Source organism: Coptis chinensis, chromosome 8, assembly GCF_015680905.1.
Source record: "Coptis chinensis isolate HL-2020 chromosome 8, ASM1568090v1, whole genome shotgun sequence".
Classification (NCBI taxonomy): Eukaryota; Viridiplantae; Streptophyta; class Magnoliopsida; order Ranunculales; family Ranunculaceae; genus Coptis; species Coptis chinensis.
The window spans coordinates 11,101,246-11,113,965 of NC_141463.1; positions in this window are offsets into that span (position 1 = coordinate 11,101,246).

Below are 12,720 nucleotides of genomic sequence, written 5' to 3' on the forward strand. Positions count from 1 at the left end.
AATTTGTGAAGAGTGAGAGAAGTGGATGAGTGAAAGTGGAAAAGGAGAGTTGTATTTATAATTAGAATTCTGACCGTTGGGCATCTGACCGTTTGGATCAGTCCGTTAGGTTCTGACCGTTGGGCTTTGAGAGTAGGCCCAATGCATCAAGGAACAAACTAATATATTAAGAAGTACAATAATTGCATAACATAAATAATTTCTCATTCAAAAATGCGGAGATACAAAATTATGAGAAATCAAACGATATATAATTTTTATCACTAGAAAAATAAAAATGCAATGCATAAAGGGAAATAAATGACATAGTCATTTTAAGCCAATGGAAATAAACACTATTGGGAATCCTCGGGGTTAGCGAAGATGAACGAGGGGGTTTCTTCATCTTCATCTTTCTGACGAACTCCTCGGTCATCTCTGGACCGGTCGGAATGTGGCCCAAAGATTGTAGCAGTTGATCTTGGAATTGCTGTTGATTTGCCATCATCATTCTCTGGAAACGGCCTTGGCAATTGCGCATTTCTTGCTGAAAGTCATTTTGGGAAGTAAGCATCTCTTCCTGACGAAGAAACATCCTACGCATGCTGGTATTCATGTGTCTTAAAGCTTCCATGGGAGTGCTGATTCGGCGCATGATATCCTCATTAAAACAGTTGGGTGGTGAAGGAGGAGGAGGAGGTACGTTATCACGCTCAATATCATCTCTAGCTACTGGTTCCCAGTGGTCCAGAACACAAGTCTCAAAAATTCCAAAATTCTCAAAAGACCTTGTTGGAATGAAAGGAGTAGCAGACTGGAATCCTAAGTTAAGCATAAGCTTAGTAACAAGTACTGACAAGAGGAGTCTGACTGTTTTGACGCGAGTCGTAAGAACATGGCCCGGGGAAATGGACCATACAGAAAGTATTCTTCTTCTCCTGGAGGATCCACAACAGGTGCAAGAATGTCTTGTTCACGTCAGACGTCTTTGAAGTTCCAATAACGTTGTAAGCCAGCCATTGAGTGACGGCTAGTTGGTTTCGTCGAGTGTGAGTCTTTGGTACACACGCAGTTCGAGCCATTATTATAGTCTCCCTCGAGAAGCGTGTCAAACATTAAGTCCATCGTAGTCAGATACTCTGATAATAACAGGGTCGGGCTATCTGAGTTTATCGGAATTTGTGCTGTATTCGATATTAACTCTAGCATGAGTTCACGTTCCAACCCATTTGCCATAATCCAAAATTCATCACCCCGGAAACCTCTATTGTTGTAAAACTTCAACACTAAATCTTCGGAATAATGAGCTGGAATTCGATGCAAGAGATGTCCCCACTCTCTACTAGCAATTTCCTCATCGAAAAATGGATGAAACATCCTGGAATTATAGAGATTTTCAAAATTTCTCTCAACTGTGATTCTCCTTCGTCCAGCCATAGAGGGATCGAGATGAATTTCTGAGGTTATATATTGGATGTGTGGAGTGAGGGGATGGTTTTGGTTGAACAGGATCGGAGTTGGTTTGATTCAGATGCAGCGTCTTGCTGAAGTCAAATTTAGTGTAGCGAAGCAGCGTCTTGCGAGGATTGCTATGGGGGACCAAGATTCGGATTTTGGGGGGGGGGGGAGAAAAGTGAGGGGCTGACGAGTGGGATGCCTCGCGTGTTGGGTTTTGTGACCAGATTCGTGATTTGGGTCGGGTTCTAATTTTTGGCCCAAGCCCAATTGATTTCCAGAAATTCCCCTTATGTCCCAAAATGTCCTAAAATTTCAAACGTGGAATTTCGATTCGTTTTAATTCCAAATTGAACAAATGAGATATCAAAACGATCGACATTAAAATTGCCATCCACTGGAATATGACAAAATCACATTCAAACCTTTTTATTTTTATTTGGGGGGTTTGAATCTTGTAAAAACAGAACGCAAACCCCCATTTTTTTTTTGTTTTTAAGGAAGTTTATTTATTTACAAATTTTATATACAAATCTACAAGGGGAGATGAACGTGTTAACAACACCGGATTTCAAGAAGAAAATCATTACTGTAATATGAGGCAACTGTCATGTCGGCAGGGGCTTAACCCAATCCGCCCCCGGTGTGGCTTAACCTTTATATTTTGGGGGCTTAGGGTTCAGGACGGTACCATCCTTGACCAATGTGCAATGGTCTAATAATAATATTACCCTTAGTACATATGGTATAGCCTCAAACCGCCCCAAAATCAATCACATAGAAAACCGATCGGGGTTGGCCTGGGTGGAATCCATTGCCCGTGCGAATGAGGGACCATCCGATGTTGCATATCACGACTCTCTTTGTGCATAACACTTAGTGCAAAGGTGAAAATAAAAGGCACGAGTATAAACAAGTTGAGTATTTTAACGTCAGATCCTCAAGACGAATGTGAGTCTTTTAACGTCAGATCATCAAGACGAATGTGAGTCTTTTAATGTTAGATCCTCAAGACGAATCCCAACCTGTGGGAGCAACGGGACGACGCCGAAGTTTATCCTGCTGAGCTGGTGTCAGACAATAATATACCTTATACCGGCTCATATCGGATAGTAGATCAAGACCTGGACAAAAAGGTGTTTGACAATTCATACACCACCCCATCCTTTTTGCCCGTCGCTTTCGAGCAAAAGTACTACGACCATTACCTATTCGAGATGGGTGAGATTTACACCAAATGATGAGCTGAAGTTCACGAGGAAGAGAATAGAAAAGGGAAGAGAAGGAAGGAGTTGAAATTTTTGGTACCCATTGTTTACCAGAAGGCACGTTTGCTCGATTAACAGAATACATTTATACTCAGTTCTGAAGTAGAGTTTTTGTAGACTAAGGTTTCGGCGCTTGCAACCACACACTCTAGGGATTTTTTAGAAAAGAAAATAGAAGAGGGCCCGACTACCCTAATGGCATACTTTCCCTGTTTATATCACATGGAAAGAAGTACACCAGTGAATCTATTAGTCTGTGTAGATTGGATCTTTGAGAAGAGTCTCTTCGACATCTGGAGAGTGCAACTCATGATAATGTTTTACGCGTTGGCCATTTACTTGAAATTCGCTTTCATCATTTTCATTTTTCAAAGATATAGCCCCATAAGGGGTGACATCAGAGACAATGAAAGGACTAGACCATCGAGTTTTTAATTTTCCTGGAAAAATGTGTAATCTTGAGTAGTACAATAAAACTTTTTGACCAACTTTGAAATCTTTTCTCAATATGTGCTTGTCATGCACTCTTTTCATGTTGGCTTTATAAGATTTCGAGAGATCATAGGTATCACTCCGAATTTCCTAGAGCTCATTTAACTGCAATTTTCTCTTTGCACCTGCCACATTAGTATTATAATTGAGGCTTTTGATGGCCCATAGAGCACGATGCTCAAGTTCAACCGGCAGGTGACAAGGTTTTTCAAAAACAAGGCGATAAGGAGATATCCCTATAGGTGTTTTAAAAGTTGTTCTGTATGCCCACAAGGCATCAGATAATCGTAGAGACCAGTCTTTTCTAGATGGATTAACAGTTTTTTCCAAAATGGATTTGATTTATCTATTAGAGACTTCTACTTGGCCACTGGTTTGAGGATGATACGGAGTTGCCACTTTGTGCATGACTCCATATTTCTTTACTAATGATTCAAAAATTTTATTACAGAAATGTTTTCCCCATCACTAATAATTGCTTTTGGAACGCCAAATCGAGAGAAAATATTTTCTTTTACAAAAAAAACGACAGTTTTATGATCATTAGCACGACATGTCAATGCCTCAATCCATTTTGACACGTAGTCGACTGCTACCAGTATGTAAGGGAAACCATGAGAATTTGGAAAGGGACCCATGAAGTCGATGCCCCATACATCAAAGATTTCCACAATTAAAATGGGATTTAAGGGCATCATATTACGTTGAGTATCGTCCTAGCCCTAGTTGGCGGTGGTTGCATGCTTTGCAATGCTCATGTGCATCTCTAAATAGTGTTGGCCAATAAAATCCACATTGTAGAACCTTGGCGCTGTTTTTTACCACTAAAATGACCACCACAAGATTGTTCATGGCGGAAGGATAACACGTCATTGTGTTCCCGGTCGGGGAATGCAACGCATGCATTAGTTGGTCGGAACAATACTTGAATAGGTAGGGATCATCCCAGAAATAAAATTTCACAGTGGATAAGAACTTTTTTCGGTCATTACGAGACCAAGATGAAGGGACTTCCTTGGTAACTAAGTAATTTACTATGTCAGCGTACCAGGGGGACGAAAAAATGGAATATAAGTGTTCATCCGAAAAGGAATCACAGATAGGTTCGGTATCAGTATCAATATCACTGACAAGTCTTGATAAATGGTCTGCAACCATATTTTCTCAACCTTTTTTATCTCTAATTTCTAGAGTAAATTCTTGCAAGAGGAGAATCCAACGGATCAACCTCTGTTTTGCATATTTTTTCGCTAATAGGTAACGAAGCGCCGCATGGTCAGTGTAGACAATTGTGGAAGAACCTACTAGGTAAGGACGAAACTTATCCAAGGCATATACAACGGCGAGAAACTCTTTCTCAGTGGTGGTATAGTTACGTTGAGCTTCATTAAGGGTTTTACTCGCGTAGTAAATGACAATTGACTTATCTTCTCGGCGTTGCCCTAGTACAGCTCCAATAGCATAGTCACTCGCGTCACACATTAATTCAAAAGGTTTAGACCAATCAGGTGGTTGAATTATGGGAGCGGTAGTTAAGGCGGATTTTAAAGTCTCAAAAGCTTGTTTGCAATTGAAACTGAAGTAAAAAATGACATCTTTAAGCAAGAGATTGGTTAAAGGTCGAGCAACCTTTGAGAAATCTTGAATAAATCTCCTATAGAAACCTGCGTGTCCTAAAAATGTGCAAATGTCGCGAACTGTTTCTGGTATAGGAAGTGAAGCAATTTTTTCTATCTTAGCTTTGTCGACTTCGATTCCGTCTTTTGAAACGATATGTCCTAAAACTATTCCTTTTTTAACCATGAAATGACATTTTTCCCAATTAAGAACAAGGTTTTTCTCTTCAGAACGTGTAAAGACCTTTTCAAGATTTGATAGACAGCTATCGAAAGAGTCTCCATATATTGAGAAGTCATCCATGAATACTTCCATAAAACATTCATCCATATCACTGAAAATGTGAAACATGCAGCGTTGGAAAGTACCAGGTGCATTGTAAAGGCCGAAAGGCATTCGTTTATATGCAAATGTATCAAAAGGACAGGTGAACGTAGTCTTTTCTTGATCAGCAGGACCGGCTAACCGTTCAAGCATCTGATCGATGAAAGGCAGTAGAAAATGATTCTTACGAGTTACTGCATTAAGTTTGCAATAGTCAATGCATATTCGCCATTTCATTGGAATACGAGCGGAGATGCATTCATCTTTATCATTGCGCACAACTGTAATGCCAGATTTCTTTGGAACAACGTGTACTGGACTCACCCAAATACTATTAGATATAGGATAAATAATACCTGCATCGAGTAATCTTAAAACTTCCTCCCGTACCACATCTTTCATGGTTGGTTTAGACGACGCTGCGGTTCATGCGATGTCTTAGCATTTTCTTCAAGATGTATGCGATGAGTGCATACATTAGGGTCAATGCCCTTAATGTCATCGAGGGACCATCCAATAGCAGAACGGTGTTGTTGAATGACATCTATTAAAAGGGATTCTTGATCATCAGTCAATTGAGATGATATAATAATTGGATGACTACCATCTGGATCAAGATGTACGTATTTTAATTCCGAAGGAAGAGGTTTTAAGTCAGGGGCAGGTGGAGTAGGTATTAAAGATTGTTGAGGAAAATCGTCGTCCATAGAGTAAACAGATTGATGTTCATCCAATTCGCTGGACATCACGGTCGTAGGGTCAAATAATGGTATTGACTCTAATAATTCGTTTACTTCTTGCGTATAATCATCGTCCTCAAATTCAGAATCGCTAAAGGAAAGAAATTGGTATACTTCATCTTCAGGAAAAGTGTTTGTTAAATACTTTTGCACAATGCTATCAACCCTGTTCACCTCACCATCAATGTCAGGCTCTGGAATTTGTTTCATCATCTTGAACACATTTACCTCGACCGAAAGATTTCTGAAGGACATGGTCATGGAACCATCCCTACAGTTAATAAGAGCATTAGCAGTTGCTAGGAACGGACGTCCTAAGATGATAGGAATGGAATCACATGCAACTTTAGTATCTAAAATAACAAAGTCGACAGGATAGAAAAAGTCTTGGACTTTTATAAGGACATTTTCCACAATTCCTTTTGGATACTTAATGGAACGATCGGCTAACTGTAGAGTCATGGTGGTGGATTTCAGCTCATGAAGACCTAGTTGTTTAAATAAGTAATATGGAAGTAAGTTCACACTAGCTCCTAGGTCTAGTAGTGCAGTAGCTGTATATTTGTCACCTAAGGTGCATGGAACCGTTGGTCTACCAGGGTCATTGTATTTGACTATACCATTGTGTTCGGTGATGGATAGAAACTGTTCGGTGAGGAACGCTTGTTAAAGAATATTAGTTCTCCTTTTTGTTGTGCATATATCTTTCATAAATTTTGCATGTTTTGGCAATAGCTTTAAGGCGTCGAGAAAAAGTAAGTTGATTGTCAAATTCTGAAAAGTCTATCGAATTTCAGCAAAATTCTCATCAGGTTTATTCTTTGCCAAGCGTGCAGGAAACGGTGCCTTAGGGCTGAATTTTGCAAAGGGGTCCGCTTGCTTGTTTCCTAAATTCTGAGATGTTGACTTTGTTGTATTTGGTGAATCCTCCGTAGGTTCATTATTGGAAATAGATTCATTTGAACCGTTGGATTCCTTTGGTTGATCATCTAGCATACGTATTTGATTATCTACAGTTTTTCCAGATCGAAGAGTAGTGATTGCGTGCACCTCACCTTGGTTGGGAGTACTTGTACACGTTGCATTGGTGAGTTCAAAGGCAGTGTTTGCTGGCTTAGGGTTTGGAACTGCTTGTCTAGGAAATACGCCTTTCTAACTCTTTTGTTGTGCCAATTGTTGGAGTGATTGTTGGATAGATGTTAAAATTTGAGATTGTTGGTTCATGTAAGCTAAGAAAGTCTCACTTCTCCTATCCGTAATGAGTGGCGCAGGTTGTGCAACAGGTACTAGATCACGATTATTGCTGAGAAGTTGTTGATTATAGTTGGGATTTGGATTTACCGGAACAAAGTCAGCGGTTGGTTTGATAGTTAGCATCGAAGTATTTTGAAATTGATTCGACTTTGTTAGTATTGTTGATTATTTCCTTGGCGGTATGGAATAAAGTTGTTGGTTGGTCGAACAGTGGATTAGCAAAACCCGGAGACCCCCCCAAATTGTTGGTTATTCCGGGCGCCAAGCAAAATTCGGATCTTGTCGCCAAGGTGCATTAGGAATGTTGAATGCACATGCCTCTTCGATGGTTGAGAAGGGAGGCATATAACAAGGGACAATAAGCATCAAGATGGTCGGTGAGACAAAGAACACATGGGGATGTGTCAACGTTCATGACCTATTTTGGGAGTTGATCGTTTACTTGAACTGCAAGGGCATCTACTTTTTTAGTTAGGGATTCTATCAAATTTTTTAATTCGGGATCGGATTTTACCTCAAAAATAGATGTAGCCTTTGTTACAGTATCCTTTGATGATCTAGATGACTCAGTGTTACCCTAGTGTGTACATTTTTTCGCTTGTTTTTCAAGAAAAATATATGCTTCAGTAGCTCCTTTGTCCATGAAGCAACCGTCGTTCATTATATCAAGAGTTTCTTTTTGATGATAAGAAAGACCATTAAAGAATGAACGAACAAGGACAGCTTTGTCTAGTTGGTGATGAGGACATTCTAAAAGAAGATCAGTAAAGCGACTCCATGCTTCCGTAAATGATTCATGAGGATTTTGACGAAAGAATTGAATTTTCTGAAGCATTTCATTAGTTTTATTTTGAGTGTAAAATTGAAGTATGAAAGCTTGAACAAGTTTATTGCATGTGTCTATGGATTGTGGCTGTTGTCCTGCAAGCCAAATTGACGCTTTTTCTGCTAAGGTGAATGGAAATAGACGAAGAAAGAGTTGTTCCTTAGAGACAGCTGGATGGTGAAATGTTGTGGCCACTTGTTGAAGCCTACGAAGATGATTGTACGGTTTTTCGTGATCCAAACCATGATACACAGGTAACAAACTAAAAATGTTTGGCGGGATACGAAAATCACCGACAATGTCCTCAAGTTTGATGCAGGAAGAAGGTCCTTCCTGTAATGCAGTATAGAAGTTCGACAGGGGCTTCTCAGCTGGTGTAGGATCATCGGCTATAACTGCAGAAGTTAATGGCTACGAAGGAACTTGATGAAGGTAATTAACAGAAGGAGAACAATTTTTAGGTGAGAACTTACGCAGTTGCTTATCGTATTTTTTTCGACGATAGGTATGTTCAAATTCTTTAGTGGAACCAGACCTTAATCTCATGCAGGCATAAAATTAGATCTAATTGACAGAAGGAACTTATTATTACTTGAATTTTATGATTCTCTTAAAGATTTTGGAGTTGAACAACGTAGGCCTAAGCTGCTACTAATGTAGCAGTGAAGCGAGGAATACATGTTTATAAACCAACAGCCAGGTCACAAGAGAGATATGAGGGAGGCTTTCTATGCAAGCACGGTTCTAATTAAGTAACCTCAATCTTTCAAGTTTCCTAGACACCATTGGAATATGATTATGATTAAGATTTATGGAATTAAAATTTATGCAAGGGCTTAATTATTATTATTATTATTATTATTTTTTAAGATTTATGCAAGGGTGAAAATACAAACATTCAAATACGATCTACTCATACAATACTAGATGCAGTAGCATGTGAAGATACTCTACTCATACGTATAGCTATACGAATAGGCAAGGTTGTGTCATTGATAAATACTTTCATATGTACAGGCAAATATACATCAGTAATAAGTATATGTACACTAATTTGTAAGTCGATTTACATAGACATATATCAACAGTAACAGACAAATTTGAATCACTCATACGTATCGAAATACATTAGCATGTGAATATAGTATACGTACGCAGATAAATACGACAAAACTAAACATACAACGTATTATACATTAACTAAAATACGACTCTTGTATTGCATAATAATTCGATTTCGGCAATACTCATTGAGATTGCGAGTGTCATATAGAGAGGGGCGTAGGGTTTAGAAACAACTTACCCAACTCAGATTTTAACCCTCGTTGGAATGTTCTCCTCTTTCTTGACAAAATCGAAGTAGTATACAAGACGTGTACTTATACGTAGAGAAATACTAAACATGCAACAATAGACACTTATACGTAGAAAGACAGATAACCATGCAAAACAGTACCATTTATATGTATATATACATTAAGATGCAATTCATGCCCAGTTAATCGTATATAAATATTTACAGGTATATGAACATGATTCATGCATATTTCTAGGCTAACACGTAAATAATAATCCATAAATTAGCACATAATAACTATGTACATGGCAATCATGCAAAAATAGTAAAAATTTGGAACCTATAGCTTCCCGCTAGTCCGCCAAAGAAATGAAACAGACGTTTCAATCCGTCTACGTGATTAATCCGAAAGATATTCGAAGTTTCTATTACAGTTCCAGAGAGTTAGGCCTAGATATGGATCTGGATTTATCAGTGGATGCTGGAGGTAGAACAGGAGCAGCAAAAGAGAAAATACACCCGCGGACGAGGGTTACACCATGGACGCTGAAGTCCAAGATCACAGACGACGCGGCGTGTCGATTATGCCACAATGAGTTCAACTTTTCACAGAAACCTTAGAAGCTTGTGTAGTTTACTTTCCCGGTCCTAACTTTTTGCCCCTGGAAGTACAACCAAAAAATCGAGAGAGGTCAAGTTGTTTTCGAGACAAAAATACAAAAATAAAACAAAAACATAAAAATGAAACGAAAACAAAAGAAGGATGAGAGTGGGGATTCCCCTTGGAGCAATTCCCAGTCCGTAGCACAAACCCTTGGTCTTTAGAATGGCAGCGGCGCCATTTTGATATTAACCTTTTTTACGTTAGAGATTTGAATCTCTTCTTATGCGAAAGTGCGAATTCAAAGATTTTCCTTACTCACGATCTTCGTGTTCATATAGTTTGGAGTAAGGATACGAACCAACCTAAATTCTAGGACCACTTACTACTTGGTTTTTACTCTTTTAGGGAACTAGTGAGTAAGTTTAAATATGATTATATTAATACTAAATATTTGGTTTCTTACTACACAAAAATTAAAAACATTAAGTTACGAAATCATGCAACTAAGACACAATAAAATTTTACTAAAACAAAAGTGGAGAGTTAATTCTCCTCATGTGAAGATTACTTTTGTTATTTGATTTTTATAAGTGCATTAAAATCTTCCTAGAACTCATAGACAAGTTCTACTAAAAGAAAACTTGATCCCTAACAAATATGACTCATATCTAAGCTCATACATGCTAGCATGTGGAACCAAGCAATGACTTATCTCTAAGCTCATCACTTGATCCCTAACTAGACTATACACCAACTATCATTTTGGGATAGGATGTAGGCCTAGTTCTTCTTCCTAAACACTTACTAAACCAAATAACAAGACTTTTCCCTCACATTAGTGTTATTAACTCCCCACAAAGGGAAGGTTTAGCTCATGATCCTTGGGCTAAAACTAAAACAAGTGTGGAATGTAAAAAGAGAGAGCACTAAAAGAAGAAGAAAATATATATTTATAAACTCACTTGCATGAAGAAGTGAGAATTTTTCAAGAGAAACTCAAGGTTGCAAATCCAAATGATATGGACGTAAATATACAAATGATACAAATTTGCCAAATGTAGATCTAGATGCTGATCCAGATGCAGACGTAAATATGGTTGCAAATCCAAATGATATGGACACAAGTGATGAAGAAATGACTCTGGAGGCTCTGCGTAACAAACTTAGAAGGGAAAAGGAGCATAACGCGGATTTGCAGAAGCAAATAAATAAAGGGAAGCAAGTACAGGTAGACAACAATGATACTGCTTCATCTATTCCATCAAGAATCCCAAGAACTGGAGAAAACCGCAGTGTATTCCACCGCTTGCAAAGCAATAGCGAAAGATTCTGAACCACTGATGCTATCCCTGAGAATCGACCAAATCAATCCAGGCGAAGAAATATTTCAACAAATTTATTAAGGCGATTGAGAACTCCTGATATCAATGGTCGTAATAGCAGGTGTGATGGACAACATCATAGGTCACATACCAGTCGTCGTATCTCCCCAAGGGAATCTGATTCACACCCAACAAGCTACCAACCATACTACCGAGGTAATACAAACCTCGTAAGCCAAGATAACAGCACAGTACGATGGTCAGATCTGATGATACCACCCAACAATAGAACTCACTTGGGACAATCGAGTTGTGACCTCAGGCAAGATTTGAATCACGACCTAAGACTTGACTTGAATGAAAGGAATCAGTGCAGAAGATAACTTGAAGACCGACATAGAGATAACACTCATCATATAGATTACTCTCCAGTGCACCAAGACATTTCACACTTCCGTCACAGGTCTCGCAGTCCAGAGCACCCAATATTTCCAGATATGGGCAACAACTGGGGGCAGGCGCATGTGACACAAGGTCAAGAAGTTCAACCACAAATCGTCAATCACCAAACAAGTGCAGGAATAACATATACTGAACAACAGATTAAAGACATCGTTAAAAAGGCAATGAATAGTACTGATCTAGCGGAAAAACGCTGGAAAGACTTAGCCGTAAATGAAGACATCGTTAGACGTTTTTCCTGGCGTATACAAAATGCAGAACATCAAGAAGGATTCAAACAACCAAAGTTGCCTAAGTACGATGAAGCAGAAGGTGATCCAAACAACTATGTTATGGAGGTCAAAAGCAGGCTAGTTCTTTGGCGTAAGGATGACGCTCTCTTGTGCAAACTTTTTTCGGCAACCCTATAAAGGGAAGCTTTGCGATGGCTATCGAAAATTCCAACTAGATCTATTGAATCTTTCCAGGAGTTAGCAGATCAGTTCACAGATCAATTTCAACATAATTGGACTCGTCCTAAAAATGTCAATATCTTGCTAAACACAAAACAACAGAAGGATGAAACACTTGCAAAATTCGTTGTCCGATTTTGCCAAATTCAAGCAGGTGTCATAGATGTGCAAGCTATGATGATCATTCACGCATTCAAAGAAGCTCTCCGTTTTGATACTAACGAAATATATAACTCACTAGTAAGAGATCCTCCTCAGATGAAATTTGACTTGTTCACACGAACGCTACAGTTCATCAATGTTGAAATCGATGCGGCAACACGAACGTCAAGGGACAAAGATTTTAGAGGTAAAAAATCTACAGATACCAAAAGCAAGCAGAAACAAAGCACAATGGAAACTCAACAGCCGAAGCAGGATCTTGAAAAGACCAACAATTTTCGTGAAGAAATGAAGCTTACTCCACTGAATGCCAAATATGCCTCGATCTATGACAAGATTAAAAGTCGAAATATGCTTTTCCCTCCAATGCCTTTACTTGAAGATACAAAATTTAGGCGTGATAAAAATCTATGGTGTCTTTTCCACAATGACTTTGGTCACGAAACTGAACAATGCAGATCGTTAC